The sequence below is a fragment of the Rhinolophus hipposideros genome (genome assembly GCF_964194185.1).
Source record: "Rhinolophus hipposideros genome assembly, chromosome: 10".
Lineage (NCBI taxonomy): Eukaryota > Metazoa > Chordata > Mammalia > Chiroptera > Rhinolophidae > Rhinolophus > Rhinolophus hipposideros.
The window spans coordinates 37,861,836-37,880,105 of record NC_138056.1 but is presented as its reverse complement, the minus strand read 5'-3'; the positions used below and the strand labels follow the sequence as shown (position 1 = coordinate 37,880,105).

The 18,270-nt window shown below is 37.0% G+C and overlaps 1 long non-coding RNA gene across 1 annotated transcript in view; it reads left to right on the top strand.

The window, feature by feature from the left end:
- LOC308503029 overlaps positions 1-18,270 on the top strand; it is a 36,766-nt gene that overhangs the window by 1,763 nt on the left and 16,733 nt on the right. Inside the window, exon 2 of the long non-coding RNA XR_013994123.1 lies at positions 324-471. This is a non-coding gene — a long non-coding RNA (uncharacterized lncRNA). The remainder of the gene's footprint in view (positions 1-323; positions 472-18,270) is intronic.

The following is an 18,270-nucleotide window of genomic DNA, read 5'->3' as shown; positions in this document are numbered from 1 at the left end:
ATAAACATTTTGAAAGTTCTACATATCTATCTATACACATGCCTCACAACTATGTATATAAACATATAATTTTTTTTGCAAATAAGATTATACTAAACTGTCTTATACTACACTTAAAAAGTTATGGCTATCTTTTCATGTTCATAAGTAGTGATCTATGTTGTTTTCAATAATTGCATAGTATTCCATTGTGTGGAAATACGGTAATTTACTGAGTAATTAGTAATGAGTAAGTAGATTATTTCCAAGTCTTTGCTATTATAAAAATACAATAATTAATATTCTTTTTTTTTTTTTTTTTTTTTTTTTTACTCTCTGGGGAGAGCGCAAACGCAGTCCCCCACTACCACAAATTATGCAATAAAGTTTCCCACATTTGGGGAAATCACAGGCGTCAGCATATCTGGAGTGCAATGGATAAGCCTCGCCCTGGGAAAACCACCTTCATGATCATGGTGTCTCCCCTGCCAGGTAAGTATGTATAATTAATACTCTTATATGTGTATATTGCATAGTACCAAAGACTGAAGTCCAAAACTCTTGTGTTTCTAGTACTCCTCTAGTAGAAATCTTTAAATTTGGAAATATTTATAGTAAGTTGTGGACTTGCTTGCACTTGGATGCCACCATGCTAGATATTCTCTGTTGCCCCAATAGCTCTACTTCACCCTTTATGGATTACATCTGCAAAGTTCCTCCCTCTCTGGCTTGTGGTTGGGCTCAGCGGACAGAGGGCACTAACAGGAGCTCAGAAGGCAATAGGAGATAGAGATCAGCATATTTATTACCCTCTGTCCCTCCATGTTAGTGCCAGGTTGGCAGTGGTACCGCATCGTCTCTTGCTGTTTCCACATTCTGATTACACTCTCTTCCGTTGCCCCTTATGAGTGTGCCAATTGTTTCTTGCTGGGACCCTGACTGATACAATGATATTTAAAATTTTTATAGGATGCAGAATCTAGACCATACTTTTTTTAATGTGAGAAAAATATGTTATTTTTCTTGAAGTTTAGTGTATATTATTCTTACAGGAACAATATTGGTAGGTCTGAAACACCTGGAAAATAGAACCTACGATTATATGTGCTCTTCCCTGTTTTCTACCTGCTTAAATATATAGAGAAAAAGTCAGTTTGCGGTTGGTCTTATAATTTTTTCCAATAATAAAAGGAATACACATTTATTTAAATTTTTTTTCAAATACAGACAATATGAAAAATAATCTTCTATCATCCACAAAGTAGAGAAAATCACAGTTAAAATTTTAGTGATTTTTATTCCTACAATAATGTCTCCCTAAAGAAGGTAGGAAAATATCCTGAGAATATATTTTCCAAAATTTATAGTATGTAATACATTGTCTGTGTGTGCATACACATATGGTGGGTATCACTCTCATTCCATAGAAAGAAGTACTACATTTTTATAGATCAACTTGAATCTACCCTTGAGCTTACATCCTGCCATGCTGTGGAAATTCAATCTCAGCTATTATTGAGCATTTCCTTTTTATATAGGAAGTTCTACAAAGTTTCTAGGGCCTTAATTATTATGGAAGTACCTATAATTATCTCAAATTATTTGGTCATCTGTACACATTGATTTACTGCTGAGATTCCCTTTTGTGCCATCTTCCCTTCAGGTCTGATGACTCCGGTATTTTTTTACCACCCTTTCCGGATTTCAAGAATCCGGAATCAAGTGAGTCAATCTGGCAGCCCCTGAACCCAGGTGCAGCCTTGCTCTTTGAGGTTGTGCCACTCGGGCTGTCATGGAGCAAGACACCAGTCTTAGCTGTTCACTCAACTGATGGCTGTCAGACTTCTAAATCTTGAGGAATCTCTCTTCTACCTCACCCTCAAAGGCGTTTCTCTCTTTCTTTCTTCTTTCCTCTCTCTTTCTCTCTCTCTCTCCTTCTCATTTCAAAAGACAGGGAGAGCCTACGTTGTTTCTAAGCAGCTTTTGTTTTTGCCTTACAAAAATCTGAGGTCTGGATACCTGCTTGAATGGGTCAAGGAGCAGAGAGATAGGAAAACGCATAGAAATAATATTTCAACAAAATAAACTGCCGCAAAAAATTGTATCAAATCATATATGATTATTTTTAACCTACTTTTTAATTTAAATATTATATCATAAGCATTTCTTCATGCTTTTAAATGGCTACATACAGTAAAATATTCTATCATATGAATATATCCTAATTTATTTAACTGACATTTGATAGCTTTTAGATAGCTCTCTCTAAAGCTACCCTTGTCTGTATCCATTCCCACCTAATTATTATTATTTTTTTGCTAGTTATTCAGAAGCTAATGTTCTCTAATTGTTCTCTAATAGCTAAAGCTTGGAATAGAGCAGATTGGAATTCATAGACTAATTTAGAAGAATAACAATTTAGAGTTGTATCTAAACCGTATAATATAATTTCCCTCCCTCAGTATGTGTGAGCAAAAGAGAGGGTTGTATAAAAGCCACTGGCATATTTAAGTTGTTTAGAAATATTTTTCCAGAAATTAAGCAATTATCACAGAATGTCATCTAGGTAGTTGAGTAACAATGAATATTACGTGTCCATGGGAAAATTTTAACTTGGCTATTAAAATTTATTTTTTTTAAATCCTGAAGTAACTAACAATGGCCTTTAAATGATAGAAGTGGTGCTGCTTTTATGGCCTATTCTTTCTACAAAATGCCCTTATTGATCAATTTTAAAACTACTGCTTAAGAATCAAGGTGTACCCTGAGCCAACTCCCCAAATCATGCTTAAAGGAGCCGAAAGCTAATAATTAAAAAAAAAAAAAAAAAAAGAGCTTCAAGCCATTAAAACCCCAAGAGACTAAATGTCTCTTCTGGTGGTTCACAGTGGGGCTTTGATATAACAGCCACTTTGAAGCGTCCAGCCAGCTATGTTCAACTCAGAGCCACCAATATATGCATAGCAGGGAATCATGAAAAGGACAGGCTTTGGAGTCAGATATTTCTCATTTTTTTTCAACAAATATTTGTTGATCACCTTACTGTATGCCAAGCATTATTAATAAGATGCTGAGAATACTATTAATAAGATGCTGAGAATACTAAAACAAAACAGAGAAAAATTCCTGAGGATGAGTCTTACGGAATGAAATCAGAGAATAAATGGGATGGGGGTTGCAGATAGTATAGGGCCTTTGGGCCATAGTCAGGACTTTTACTCTGAGTGAGACGGAAAGCTACTAGGTTTTAAATAGAGAAATGTTATGACTGACATTTTTAAAGGATTATTCTGACCCTTGTGTTGAGAGCAGAATGTTTGCAGCCAAGCACACTGATAAGATCAAAGCTATCACAGTAAGCCAAGTGAGAGATAACAATGCCTTGGACCAGAATTGTAATGGTGAGATGATAGAAAGTAGTTGGATTCTAGATATATTTTGAAGGCAAAACCAATAGCGCTTTATTAATGGGTTATATGTGGCATGTAACAGAGAGATTTCAAAATGACTCATGTTTTTGGCCCGAGCAAATGGAAGATTGGCACTGCAATGAACTGTGACAAAGGAGAGATAGGAGGAGCAGGTTTGGGGAGAAAGATGATGAATATGGTTTTGTATATTTCAAGTTTGGGATGTCTGCTAGACATCCCAATGGAGATCTGGAGTAGTTAGTTGGCATATGAGTTGGAGTTCAGTGGAGAGATCCAAGCTGGAGATAAAAAATTGGGTGTCATCATCGTACAGAAGTTATTTAGAGCCATGAGACTAGAGTGAGAGTAGATAGGGAAGAGTTTCAAGAACTGAATGCTGGAGCACTGGGGTATTAAGAAGAACTGGGTTTGTATTTAAGCTTAGCTGCTTATAACCTCTGAGACCTCTGATGACTTATTTCGCCTCTCTGAATCTTTGTCTTGACGTTGTTGCATAAACCTATAAAATAGAGATAATATTGGCTAGACTCTTTTATGATTATTGTGATGACTAAGTGAATTTCTCATTTAAACTGCTTAGCACACTGCCTGGCACATGATAAATTCTCAACATTAATTAACTATTAATATTATTATTATTTATTAAATCAACATTGGTCTTCCAAAATGTTAATGATTGCCTTAGTGATAATATATAATCAATACAGTAGTGATGCCTGTTATTTATCTAGATAATAAGTGCAAACTGGAAGTGTACCGTGAACCCACTACCCCCCATGTCTGGTATCTTAAGTTATTCTTTAGGCCAAGAACCTTCTTTTTCAACTTGTTAATTTTTGAAGTCCTTTTAAATATTTAATTCTGCTTTAATCTCTTTTGAAATTTTTTGGTTATTTTTATTTAGCTGCCAAGATCTATGAAACATAATAATAGAGACCTATTTTCCTTTAAAGCTTTGGCATTCAGTATGGCTGACTGCTACAAAAATAAAAACATGGTTGGTGAAGTTAGAAATAAGGATGCTCTTCTTTAACACATTTGAATAATCATTTGGTCTGGAAATTATTTCATCCTTAAAAAAAAAAAAGATGTCTTCTAATTTTCAAAATAAACGACCTCTTTTGTCCTAGCAAACTAAAATATATTCTGATCTCATTTTTGTAGAAATACATCCTGAGATTATTTGGGAAACTGCTTTCTATGTTAAAAACAGGCATTTCTTCCTTTAATGGGCCAAAGCAAGCATTTTTTTTTAGTGTCAGGGTGGCTTTATAATTTCTTTCCTTTGGCCTATTGCTGAGGTGGCCAGGGTAGCCATAGCGAAACAAAAGAACAGAGATATTTTTATGATAAAAAGAGTATTCTTATAAATAAGCCGAAAATTTTCATTTGTTGTATTTTTCTTTCATCACAACAAGAGAGTAAAGAACTCAATCCCTAGTTTACCAGTAGGCTAATAATCATTCCTTAGATATTGATCATAATAAAAGTAATGTGCCCTTTAAAACCAATGTTTTCTAGAAGTAAGTGCAAAGTTAAGTGTGCAATTCCCTTTTCTGCTGCTAGGTGGCAATTAGAGCCTTGGAGGAAAAAAAAAATCCGCCCTCCCACCCCCTCAATCTTCCCCACCCAAAAAGATACGTGCATTTTCTCTTCCTTAAGGTAAGAATTCTCTTAAGGATAATATTCTCTTTCCTACTTTGTTTTGCTCGAGTGAATTTACATTCACCTTTTCCTTTAATTGTTAAAGATAACACATACAAATCTAACACAAACTGCTATAGCTAGGGAAGAATAGATTATATCTTTTAAAGAGGGTGGTTTCCAAACAGAGTGTATGTTCATGAGTGATATAGTGTAGGAAGTTGCTACAATTTCCCTGCAGGTTTTTTTTTTTCTTCAATTTTAGTAAAGAAAAATTTCCTGTGAAAGGAATTCCAGCTGGCCCATGCTAACATTATGCCACATGTAATAATTGAATATAAAACAAGAATGGAGAAAGATAGTAATTTTAAAGACCTAAAAGCAATTTTGTGTGGTTAATTTGCTGTTTCAAGTGAACTATACTAAAAACAAACAATAAAATAATTCTTTATAAGAGTCACAGAGTGGCACAATATGAAAAACAATTTTTTTCAGATAGCCTATCCATATTTTTCTATTCCTAGCGACATTATTTAAAGGCATAGTTTCTATGCATTGATAAGTCTACTGAATCTGGTCTATATACCTTTAAAATATGTTTAATTGTGTACATTGCTTTTTGTGACTTTCTTTACCAAAAGAATGTATGTAATGAATGTTTTATATAAAATTCAAAATTCCTGTTCAAAGAAGACTCTCAGTTTGGGTCAGAAACCAAAACGACTCTCCCCAGGCTGAACTCACTGAAGCCTAACACCAAAAAGAAAAGCTGTTTCTGGCGTTCTAGGTCTCCTCTGCATCCAGATGGTCTGTCTGTAGCCTAGCCAGAACCAAACCCTTCCTGCTCCCTTTTCTGCTGGCCTTGGATGACAGCCCCAGGCTACACCAGCTTCCATACCCCTTTAACTCTTCAGTTTCCAAGATTTTTAAGGAGAGATGGGACTTCCAATGTGAATTTGGTTGAAAGGGTAAATCAAGTTTTAAGCTTGAAGTTTAGTTTATAAAATATTTATCCACATCACCTCCCCGCCTCCCTTCTCATAGGCTTCCTCCCAAACTAGAGCCAATTGGCATCAGAGGAGCACCATTTGGAAGGGAGTGTGTGTGGGCAGCTTGCAGGTGAGGACAGGGCTGCCAAGGCAGACCATGCGGTTTGTCCTGTGCCTACACCCAATACCTGACTTGGGCCTTTCCAGAGCATTTGTATACACACAGCAGTTCTGCTGTTCAGGGTGTGGATGATTTCAAAAAGTATTTTTTAAAATACCTCGTTGACAAGATGTAGGTTCAGCAAAAGAGAATGCATAATGGCAGCTACAAAATGACAATGCGTAGAATTAAGTGAGAACTCTGAAGTACTTGTGCCAGAAAAACAAATCTACTCTGTGTTTTAAAAGTACACTTGGAAATCTTACTAGTGGCATCCATTGTTTTCATCTTGGATTTTCAAAGTTTTGTTTGTTTGTGGAATTTCAACTGAAGGTAGTTCACAAAGCAAACTACAACTAAATGCAAAATTTCCCTATCATTTTGCTTTTCTCCACATAGAGAGATGTTATTAACTGATTTGCAAGGGTGCTTCTCAGTCAGCTAGAATAGATATTTTCAGATGAAAGCCTATGACTCTGTCATTTTCCTTTTTATTTTTGAATCTCATGTCTTAGTTCTGTGCTCACTGTTATTTATTATTATTATTATTATTATTATTATTATTATTACGTCTGTTGCCAAGTTATTCCACTTTCCACAGAGTTGATTAGAGACCTGAGAAATCCAGGCCAGCATAAAGTTCTGGATTCCAGATCAGACTACATGAACAAAGAAAAAAAAAGAAGCTGCAAAAGTGTTAGCTTTTACAAAGCTCATAAACAAAACAAAACAAAAATACAAAGGAACCTAGAGCTGTAGAGAATGGAGCTTAAAAACATGGAAGGAAGAATGAAAGGATAAAAAATCACATAGCACTGACATGAAAAGAAAGTATATAAAAGAGAGAGAAGAAATAAATTTGATATATCTATTGATCTGCAGTGTTTAGCCTGGAGTGCCCGGGGGCTACTCCTAGCAGCAGAACCTCTCAACAGCCACAGTAAAAGGGGACCTCTGGCAAAGGCTTCACACTTGTTGCTTCAGAATTGAACCCTTTTCTCTCGATCCTCTGCACCTGCCTACCTCTGTTCGGATCTTCACTCCCCTGGTTTTAGCTTCACCACTTGCTTCTCTGCATTTGCCTGGCCCACTGACGCACAAGGTTGTCTTCTGTGCCATGACCTTTTCTCTTTGCAACTAAGATGATGAAAATTGGGACTCGCCATCCAACTCTTTTGTCCCAGGCCACCTTGGGTAACATTCCTCCCAGTTGGACCCAGTCCTCAGAATTCTTCCTTCTGTGAAAAACACACTTATGGTTCAATGCACATTTCCAGAAAATAGGTTGAGATTACCTAAATACAAAGAACCAAAAGGTTTAGCATTTCTGAACATAAATATCTCTTTTTCCATTTTACACATTGCCTTATAACTTACAACCTTACGAATATTACCTAATTACCTTGTTAATATGACCTTACTAATAACTGATAACTAATGGATTGCCATTGGATTGTCACAGAACAATAAAATACTACTTCTGCCAGAAAGTGAATGTGAAAAAAAAATTTACGAAAGCAAGAGAAGTAACACATGGGGTTAAACAGCAACTTTTCCTCTCAGAAAATCTGAAGAAAAGCCCAATTAAAGAGAAATGTCATTTTAGAATAAGTCATTTCACATTGGTTTAATGCACTTTAAAAAAATGTACATTTTATTTATGTGAAAAGAATTTTACTTTCCCTTTCATTTTGAGGAGGGGGCAAAAACTTGGGAGCACCACTCCTATGTTTTAGTGTAAAGAGATTGCTGACATGAGAAATGTTATCAATTTATGAAAAATAATAGTTTTCTCTCTTAATTAAAGTGTTGTATTTTTCTCTACTCTTTTCTATCATTATGACTGTGTGTATATGTATACATATATGGAGGCATCCTTGCATAAAACCCTTTGACCATATTTCACAACTCTAGTCCTACGCCAATAAGAAGTCTTTATTTAGTTTCAGTCTTTCCAAATAAGCCTGTAAGTTTCTGACACAGCAAATCATAGTTTGGGTTCTCTGTCCTCTGTCCCTTGACCCCCTGCTGAAACCTGCCCTGATCTGTTCACCTAAAAAGGTTAAACTAGACCCTATTTATACAGAGCAATTTCATCTTTATTCAGGGCCACACAGAACTGTAGGGAGCTCCCCTTGGGCCCAGGCTGGAGATAGAGATTGGCTGCCATCCAGTTCAGCTGGCTCAAGAGAAGTTCAGCTTCCGTGTTCTTACAGACAGTCCCTTCCATGCTGACCTTTGACGAACTGTCAGGGCTCTCAAGCTCTGACCCTGTTTCCTCTCTGTCCATACTCTTCTTCCCCACATCGTTGGTACTATTTGCAAGGGGAGAAGCCTGAGGAAAAGGTGCTGGGGAGAAGAAATGAAAGTCCTGACTTTTGAGCCCAAAAGGATTCTTCTTGAATTGATAAGGGAGTGGTACTGTTAATTTAAAAGGATGTCAACACATGACATACAAAATTTGCAAAACATGAAGAATTTAGCACAATCTATGTATCAACTATGCTACAACTATCAATCTATGCTAGCTCTTCTGGGAACAGTCTTTTTCAAACTCCATATTTAATGCAAATTTTGCAAACATTTTGCTTTTTTTTTAATAATTATTAGTGTCAATAGTTCCACTATGTAGAAATAGATGCCAGGAAAAATTACAATGCATACAAACAATGATCAAATGGCTTATAGAATTTGATGCTAAAGCCTTTAAAAATGCAAACGATTTATCTCAGAATCGTTTAATTAATTTTGAAAGGAACCAACCAATATATCTTTAAAACCTTTCATACCGTATTTAAAAAGGTAAGTAATATGAAATAACAACTGTAAAATTGTAAAAGTACCTTTGCAATTATAGAAGTAAAGATTTGATTGTACTTTCCAGATTTTTGTTCCACTTTGATGACGTTAGTGATGGTGGCTCATTTGCATGGTTGGCATCTCACATCCTCCTAGCTTTGTACAAATAATCCCCCCTCTCATTTGGGGGTGAATGTCACCTTTTCACCTGGCCCACTCTATTTACCTTCCAAAAGCTAGCATTCAGCTGAAACCTGAAAATAAAAAAAAAAAAGTCTTTTTTAGTTTGTTGGCAACTTGTTGAAGGCAATTGACTGCTTTTCAATAGAAAACGTTTCCTTCCCCTATTGTGTCACCTCTACCCCCTAAACACGTTGCAGAGCTCTGGCTGAGCCCTCCCATGATTGCCAGACAATGGCTTCCTTAAAAACAGCAGCAACAACAAAAAACAAACTTAGAAGCAGCTTGTGTCACAGACATGAGGTATTTTTCTAAAGAAAAGAATCATTGCTCTCCACCCATAGTGTCTACACAGAAAAGGGCGCCACAGAACTAGAGGGGACTTCCTAATTCAATCCTACCCATGAATGTTAAAGGGAATGAAACTGAGGCCCAGAGGAGGCAGGGTATATAGTCCAATTTCTACAGCAAAGATTTCTCACTTTGTCTGTAATGTGGGCCACCTTGGCCATTTGGTAAGTCCTCTCTAAATAATGGTTTTGAGACCATAAAATAAATACATGAAGTTGGATCTCCTTCCTTATACAAAAGTTATTTCAAAATGGATCAAAAACCTAAACGTAAAAGTTAAAACTATACAATTCTTTTTTTTCTATTTCCCTTTTTCTTTTCAATTAAAGTTTATTGAGGTGACAAATGTTAGTAAAGTTACATAGCTTTCGGGTATACAATTCTGTATCACATCATCTATAAATCCCATTGTGTGTTCACCACCCAGAGTCAGTGCTCCTTCCATCACCCTATATTTGAAAACAATTCTTAGAAGAAAATGTAAGAGTAATCTTTATGACTAGATTAGGCAGTGGTTTCTTTTGTCTTTTTAAAAATAGGTTTAACACAATATAATTCACATACCATAAAATTCATTCTTTTAAAATATATACAATTCAATGGTCTTTAGTCTATTTACAGAATTGTACAACCAACACCATGATCTAATTTTAGAAACTGATTTTCTTTTTGTATTTTTTAAAAATAAGGGAGATTTATTGGTCATCTAGAGAGACGATCAAACGGTGACGCCAAGGTCTGGATTTTTCTCTGTCCTTTTCTTCTTCCATTTTGGCTTTTTTTTAAGCAGCTTTATTGAGATTTATTCACGTATAATCCACTCATTTAAAGTGTACAATTCAGTAGTTTTTGGTGTAGTCACAGAGTTGTATAACCATCACCTAGGCAAAAATTTTTTGGTTATGCCATCAAAAACACAAACAACAAAGAAAAAAATTGTACTACATCAAAATTTAAATCTTCTGTGCTGCAAATAATACCATCGAGTCAGTGAAAAGGTAACCTCCAGAATGGGAGAAAATATTTGGAATCATACATCTGATAAAGGACTTGTATCCCGAACAGATAAAGAACTCTTACATGTTAATAATTAAAAAGACAAAATGACCCATTAAAAATGGGCAAAGGATTTGAATAGACATTTCTCCGAAGAAGGTATATAAATGGCCCATAACCACATGAAAAAAATGTGCATCATTAGACATTAGAGAAATGCAAATCAGAACCACAGTGAGATACCACTTCATACCTACTAAGATGGCTACAATAAAGACACAATAATAAGAATTGGAGAGGATATTGAGAAATTGGAATCCTTGAACACTGCTGGTGGTAATATAAAATGATGCAACAACTTTGGAAAATAGTCTGGCAATTCTTCAAGAGGTTAAAAATGAAGTTCCATATGAACTAGTAATTCCACTCCTAGGTGTAAACCCATTAGAAATGAAAAACATACACCCATATACATACATATACATGAATGTTCATAGCAGCATTATTCACAATAGCTGAAAAATGGAAACTAATATCCATCAACATGAATAAACAAAATATGGCATATTCATACAATGGAATATTATATGGCAATAAAAAGAAATAGAGTGCTGATATGTGGTACAACTTGGATGAACCTCAAAAACTTTATGCCAAGTGAAAGAAGCCAGTTACAAAAGACCACATGTTATATGATTCCAATTATATGAAAGGTCCAGAATAGGCAAATCTATGAAGACGGAAAATAGATTAGTGGTTGTCTAGGGCTGGGGTGGAGTAGAGGAGAGTGGGAAGTGACTGCTAATGAGCATCGTTTTCTTTTTATGGTGATGAAAATGTTCTAGACTTAGATTATAGTGATGGTTGCATAATTCTGTGGGTAGATTAAAGCCATTGAATTGTATCCTTTAAATGGGTGAGTTTTATGTTTGTATGAATTATATCTCAATGAAGATGTTTTAAAAAATAAAATACATAAGAATCCAAAGGAAACAAATTCTATTGAAATACAGTTTTCAGAACATTAAAAAACAAGTATGTGATATAGTAATACATATGCTTCTTTCTTAACACATTAAATTAAAGGATGTAGCAGCAAGTCTATTAACTACCATAATTTTGAAGTAGTGATGAACAAATACGATATTTTGAGATATCAGCAACAAATGTAAAAGCAATAAAAAATGTCTGATTTTTATTGGTGAAAAGTCATAAGTACTGCTAATACACTGGTTTCTTGTCTCCATTAATAATCAAAGGACTATATGGCCAGTTTAAGCCCACAAAAGGGAGGAGGTGACAGACAGGGCAGAGGTTGTTGCGATCCTGAAGGACATGCTAAATTTCAGTTAGAGGTCAGTGATAATGATACAATTTTTTTCCCTTCCAAATTCATGGCATTCTGTCTATAGTCCCCCTGGGGGTGCATTAAGAGAGTTAGTGAGAATTGGACTCAGTCCAGTTCTCTAATTCTATTCTTTTTTTCTCTCTTCATAAAGGGGTGTAGATAGAAAAGAATGAGTTTTATTTAAATTGCTAGATTTAGTCAGTTCTAAAAAGAGAGGGACCCGAGAGTTGCTTGTCTGGGAGGTTCTAAAGAAAAAAGAATTTTGACTATGACCCACCTTCCTACTTCATCCCCCACCACCCAGCCATACAACCCATGTAGACCTCCACCACCAAATAATGTTATAATGCTTCTCCCTTTCAGTAGAAGACATTGATTTAGAGAAATAATTATTGTTTAGAGCTCTAGTGGAAATGTGGATGTTGAAGTTTTCTTAGAGGGATTATTTTCAAGAGTTTGCTTTTGAATGCCTGGCAAGATGAAAAAGCTGCCAGGAGCTTGAATCAGTTGGAAAGAAGGTGAGGTTGTTGCCGGAAAACGGGTTCTTGGTGTATGCCACAGGAAAGAATTCAAGGACTCACTGAATGAGCCAAGTAAGCGGTGAATTTATTAAAAGGAGGGGGATGGTACACTCCCAAGGTGGTGGGAGCGGGCAGGCTCAGAGAAGAGTAACTGCTCCGAAGAACAAAGGGACTTAGGAATTTATTACCTTCAAAATGAGGGTATGAAATACTTGAAATTTGGGAATGGCATTATAGGCATTCCCAAGCGGGTCCTCACTGCTCACTCCTTCCGGTGGGAGGTGGGATTCTCTTGTCCTTATTTGGCTGTAGTCAGAACTGTCATGGTGGTACAGGGGGTAGAGATTGTCCCTGCCTATACTGCTAATAATATTGTAATCTATCACAGTTAACTAAAGTTCACTACCTACCCCTCATCCCCCAGGATCTTTGGCCTCATCTGGTTGTCTGTCTTCTATTGGTGGTTTCTGACCGATGGCTTGCCCTGATCCTTGCTCTGTGTGTTTCACCTGATCTCTGGCCCTTGACCACTGGGTTCTGACTCATGACCTTGGCTTTGGTTTGGAATCCTGACTGATGATCTTGTTCTGGACCTTCCCCAGTTTCTGTCTATTTTTACTGCACTCCCAGCTCTCTTGATCTGGGCTATCTTTAACTAGGATGGCCATTCCACCTGGGCTTTCCAGGTAGTTTTTAGAGATAGCTGCTGATACACTTGGTCACTAAGAGACAGACCAGAGGAAAACAGAGACAATGAAGTTGTTTGCCTTCATTGTATTCAAGTGACAATACATACAGGATGATTACAATATGTACACACAAATAGAGTAATAGTTTTAAAAAATGTGAATAGAATATATGACATTCCTGCCATTATTTGAAATCTGGGGCAAGGAGGTTTTTGGGGCCTTCTCTGAACTGTGTCTTCTTTCCAAATCATCTCCACCATGTAATATGGTACTGCGTGATAGAGTAGGCATGGTTTGGGATTGGGCATTAAGGCTGGTGGTCATTTTTCTACTGGAAATTAAAAGGTTAGACAAACCATGATCATATTTTATGAATTAATAAAAAAAGATATGTTTTGACTATTTCTGTCATCAAAAATTCTCTGGGCAATATACTTTGTATACCAAAACACTAGAGTCAAAAGGACAAAATATTTAAAATTGACACTATCTGGAAAGCCCAGGTGGAATGGCCATCCTAGTTAAAGATATCCCAGATCAAGAGAGCTGGGAGTGCAGTAAAAATAGACAGAAACTGGGGAAGGTCCAGAACAAGATCATCAGTCAGGATTCCAAACCAAAGCCAAGGTCATGAGTCAGAACCCAGTGGTCAAGGTCCAGAGATCAGGTGAAACACACAGAGCAAGGATCAGGGCAAGCCACCGGTCAGAAACCACCAATAGAAGACAGACAACCAGATGAGCTGAATGACTGGGGGATGAGGGTAGGTAGCCAAACACCCAGGGCAGTGCTCCAGTAATGGGAGCTCTCTAGGCACCGATGGAGAGGGACAAGCCGGTAAGACAGCTGACTTGAGTCTTGATAACAGAACCACTCTAGACTCACATCTACAGATTTGCTGATTCTGATTGGGACAGAATTGAATCCCTGCAAGGCTTACCTGAACCTGCAAACGGGGAGGGAAGCGATGGGGCAGAGGCTGGGGAGTGGAGGAGGAGATGGAGATGGAGCATCAGCTGCTTCTGGTGGGCAGGCTCCTGACAGACTACTACGCTACACATACGCAGTTACTTATACATAATATTGTTATTAGCAATGACAGTAATAGCTGATGTTTACGTGTTATTGATACCCTTTACATATGTTAATGTACTTAAGCTGACAACACACCTAGTAAGTGGTACTATTATTATGTTTATTCGGTAAAAGAGGAAAGTGAGGCACAGAAAAGTTAAGTGATTTGCCCAAGGTCAAATAACTACTGAGTACTAAAGGTGGAATTTCAAGGTAGGCACTGGCTTCATTTTCCTCACTACTCCACAGCCCTCGTGTGTGTGTGTGTGTGTGTGTGTGTGTGTGTACATATGTCCTCAGACACACACGCACATGCACACGTGCGAGCACATAGATACAATGGTGTTGGAGTTTGTACTGGCTCACAAGAGCCAAATGTGCACATTTCTTCCCAACTCCACATTCTGTGACAAAATATTGGTAGCTTGAAATTGGCCACAGTGGGAATATCTAACATAGAAATTGGCAAATCAGGACTTTATTTTTTGAAGTCCTGTTGTTGGTTTACCAACATACCACTGAATATGCATATCACATAGAGACACATATCATATGCCTTGGCATATAGAATAATGTAACCAAAAACATAAATAAATTCACTTTATAAGGTACAGATAAATAGAAAATCTCCAACTGTAAAACAAAGTTTAAAAATACTAAGTACAAGAAATATGTTTTTTCTTGACTGTGTAATAAATTTATTTTTACCTACTTTCCCTCACACCCAGCCTATACTGATTAAAGATCAAATAAAAAGATTTCTTTAGAAAATACTTGCTATAAAATGTTAAATTTCAATATAGAAAAAAAAAAGCCTTGATATTGCTCTGTGAGCAACACTATATGATAGGTCCCTGTCAGTCTTAGATTTGCTATGTTGCTAAAAGAAAAATACCAATTAAAAAAAAAACCCTGATGTTTGCAATTACACAGTTGCTGTTTGTTTTACAATTAGACTCATGATAGCAATGAAAAAGATACAATGTCTATTTATGGCTTTTGATGAAATGTGCCTATAGGTTGCTGTGAATTTTAATATGAAACTCATTGCCTGGGATCTGCACAGTTTATGTTGTTTAACTTAATAAAATCCTCCGGATGTGGATTAACTTCCTTTGCTCAATATTTATTATTGTTTCATCTGCAGTGAAATGGGAACTGTAAGCATTTTGATAAGTGGGCTGAAAGCCTTCTAAATCTCACTCTAGCCTCTGAGATTGAGCCCCATTATGTGAAGTGATCTGATTTGATAATTTCCTGCAATGGAAACCAAACCTAATGAGACATTCTTGCCACCTCATAGCATGTAGCAACAGTAGGCTCTCTCCCCATGCCCTTGGATCTTCCTGGCCAAATGAGTGTCCCAGAGTGTGTACGAGACCAGAGTTCTGGTCAGAGCAGCAGGACGTGAACAGGTTATGTCCTGATGCACCAGTTGCACTAGGATGGAGTCAGTAGGTAATAATAATACACGGGACTGGATCTTTTTTTGTTTTAGCAAAACAAAACATGTTTTCTCAGCCTCATCTCCTAGTGCCTGGTGTTCTGTATTTAGCAAAAATATATCTTGGGTGAATCGGTCACCTGAACAGATTGTGAGCAGTCATTACTTGTAACCATGCTGAGAGGCAGTAGAGACCATCTGACTGACCTCTGGCCTTATGACCGCTTCTCTTCATCTCAAAGGACAGGGCTGAACACAACTAGCTTATTATTATTATTTCAAGTTTACATAAATAAAAAAGGGTCATTATGCATGAGTTGGAGGAAAGCAAAGCTCGAAGTAAATATATTCATGTATTTCATAAACATTCATGTGTTTCATAAATAGTCAAGGAATTAAATAAAAATAAAACAGCATAACTTGATAAAAACATTATGCTAAGTTTAACCCATAAACCAGTTGAAGTGAACTTAAAAAACTTCATATACTGCCTTTGGAAACCCAAAATTATACTGGAATTATTTCAGAAACCCTAACATCCTACAGAATGTTCATTTATCTTGATAGATAAAGCTACTATGAAATTATTCACAAGGCCAGTTGGCTGATGTTTTTTCTGCTTTACTGGACATAATGAATCGATGAAGATTGGGAAGATCTCATTAGTAATGATGAGTACCCTGCATGTGCCATTTTAAGAAAACTGGAGGGAAAAAAAAGATTGAAAAGAGAAAAAGGCAAGCAGAGGATACTAGAGAATACAAGGTTAGCAAAAAGAGTTTGAGAGCAAGCTCAGTCTGAGTTTTATTCTTACTGCCATGGGTGATGTAACTTGTTAAACTTTTTATGGGGAAAAAGGAACCTTGAAATCTATTGTTATTATTACTGTTATTATATTTTCTTATTATTCTATAAAATAGAAAGTGGGATAATAATTTTTGATATACACATAGATATATAGATGAGGAATTACCATAAAGATTGTTTTTAAGCACTTTGCAAATTCAAGTACAATGCTTTCATTGGAATGTTCAGTATTTCTCTGCAAAGAGTGGGGGGAAATGGACTTACCTGTCCTATACTAGATTATTGATATGTCTGAAGTTTAGACATCTCAACACAGTACACATACAATAATCCAAAAAAAAAGATATTGTTACCCACCAAAACATAAATACCCAAGAACTTTTACAGCAAGACCACTCAACACATGACAATGTGCACTCAACACTTTAAAATCTGACTTCAGTGACATTATTATCATTTGCATCCAGCAGATTTCACCCATTATCATGCATACTACATTTAACAATGTACTATTCTTGGGGTGGCCAGCTAGCTCAGTTTGTTAGAGCACAGTGCTGGTAGCACCAAGGTTGCTGGTTCGATTCCCCACATGGGCCACTGTGAGCTGCTCCCTCTTTTAAAACACAAAAACAAACAAAAGCTATGTACAATTCTTCAATTGTTATAATGGTGTCATTTTTTTAAAATGTATAATTATTTTTAAACTGTTTAGGATAATTCCTTTGTTCGGACGCTCCTGGTATTTGGAATCCCACACTGAATGGTGTATCCGCACCATTGTCAGGAGGGGGTGGGTACAGGAAGGCTCACCCAAGAACAAAGAAGTTATATGGCTCTTTGAGAATTCGTATACAAAGTCCTTGTATAATTGATTGGAACAGATGTATGCGAAATCGTCCAGAAGGGCCATGAACCCTCGACTGGCAGTGCTGGCCCGTTCTTTGATAGAAGCGGTGGTCAGTCGTGAAACATGGAAAACGACAGTCTCTAGGACAAATGCTGGTAGTGTTCATCCAAGTGCTCTCCTGAGAAAGAGAATCCCAGTGAGATGCCTGTGAGTATTGTAACTCCACTGGCAAGGACATTCGCAAAGCAAACATGGATTCGGGATTGTAGCCAATGAACTTCCTGTGTGTCCAGCTCCCATAGCATGACATAACTGTCCCTGTTGTGGGATTCCTATATCAGGCCATGGCAGCCTGACACCTTTAAATGCTCAATTATTCTAATACCCCGGTTCTGATTCCAGGCTCACCAAGTAATGGTCTAATTAGGATCTTGAATGTCTACTTTACAGAGGGGAGAATGGGCTCATGGATGTGACCTGTTGTTGTGACATTCATTGCTCGTTGCAAATTAATAAAGTGGCTTTTCTGGCTTTATGTAGTTTTGGCAGAATGACTTGTTAAAATATTAGTTTTATCTTGTTCTCCCTATATTTTTTCTCTTCCCCACATTTTAGAAGGGAGTGAGGCCTTATAATTCCCTACCATCGGGATTTTGGCTTGGCAGGATAAAAAGGAGAGGTGGCTTCAAGCGAGTGATTTTTCTTACCTTCTGGAAAAGCTAAGCTGATGCTGGGTATCCTAGAAAGCTGGAAGAGAAAGGATCTTAGAGAAGGAAGAGTCTTCTCTAGGAGTTGCTCTGAAACAGGGATCAGGGAGATGTTAGAACCTGAGAAGGTGCGAGACTTCAGAGGGAAATAGCTGTTTGGAGTGCTTGGAAAGCCGGATTCCAGCACTGAGTCCCATCACAAAAGCCACAGTCACCATTCTGAGTGATCGTATCCAGTGGGTATCTGGGCAGTAACTGGACAACAGTGCCTTGGCAAAGAATTACTTAGGTTGAATTCCCTCCA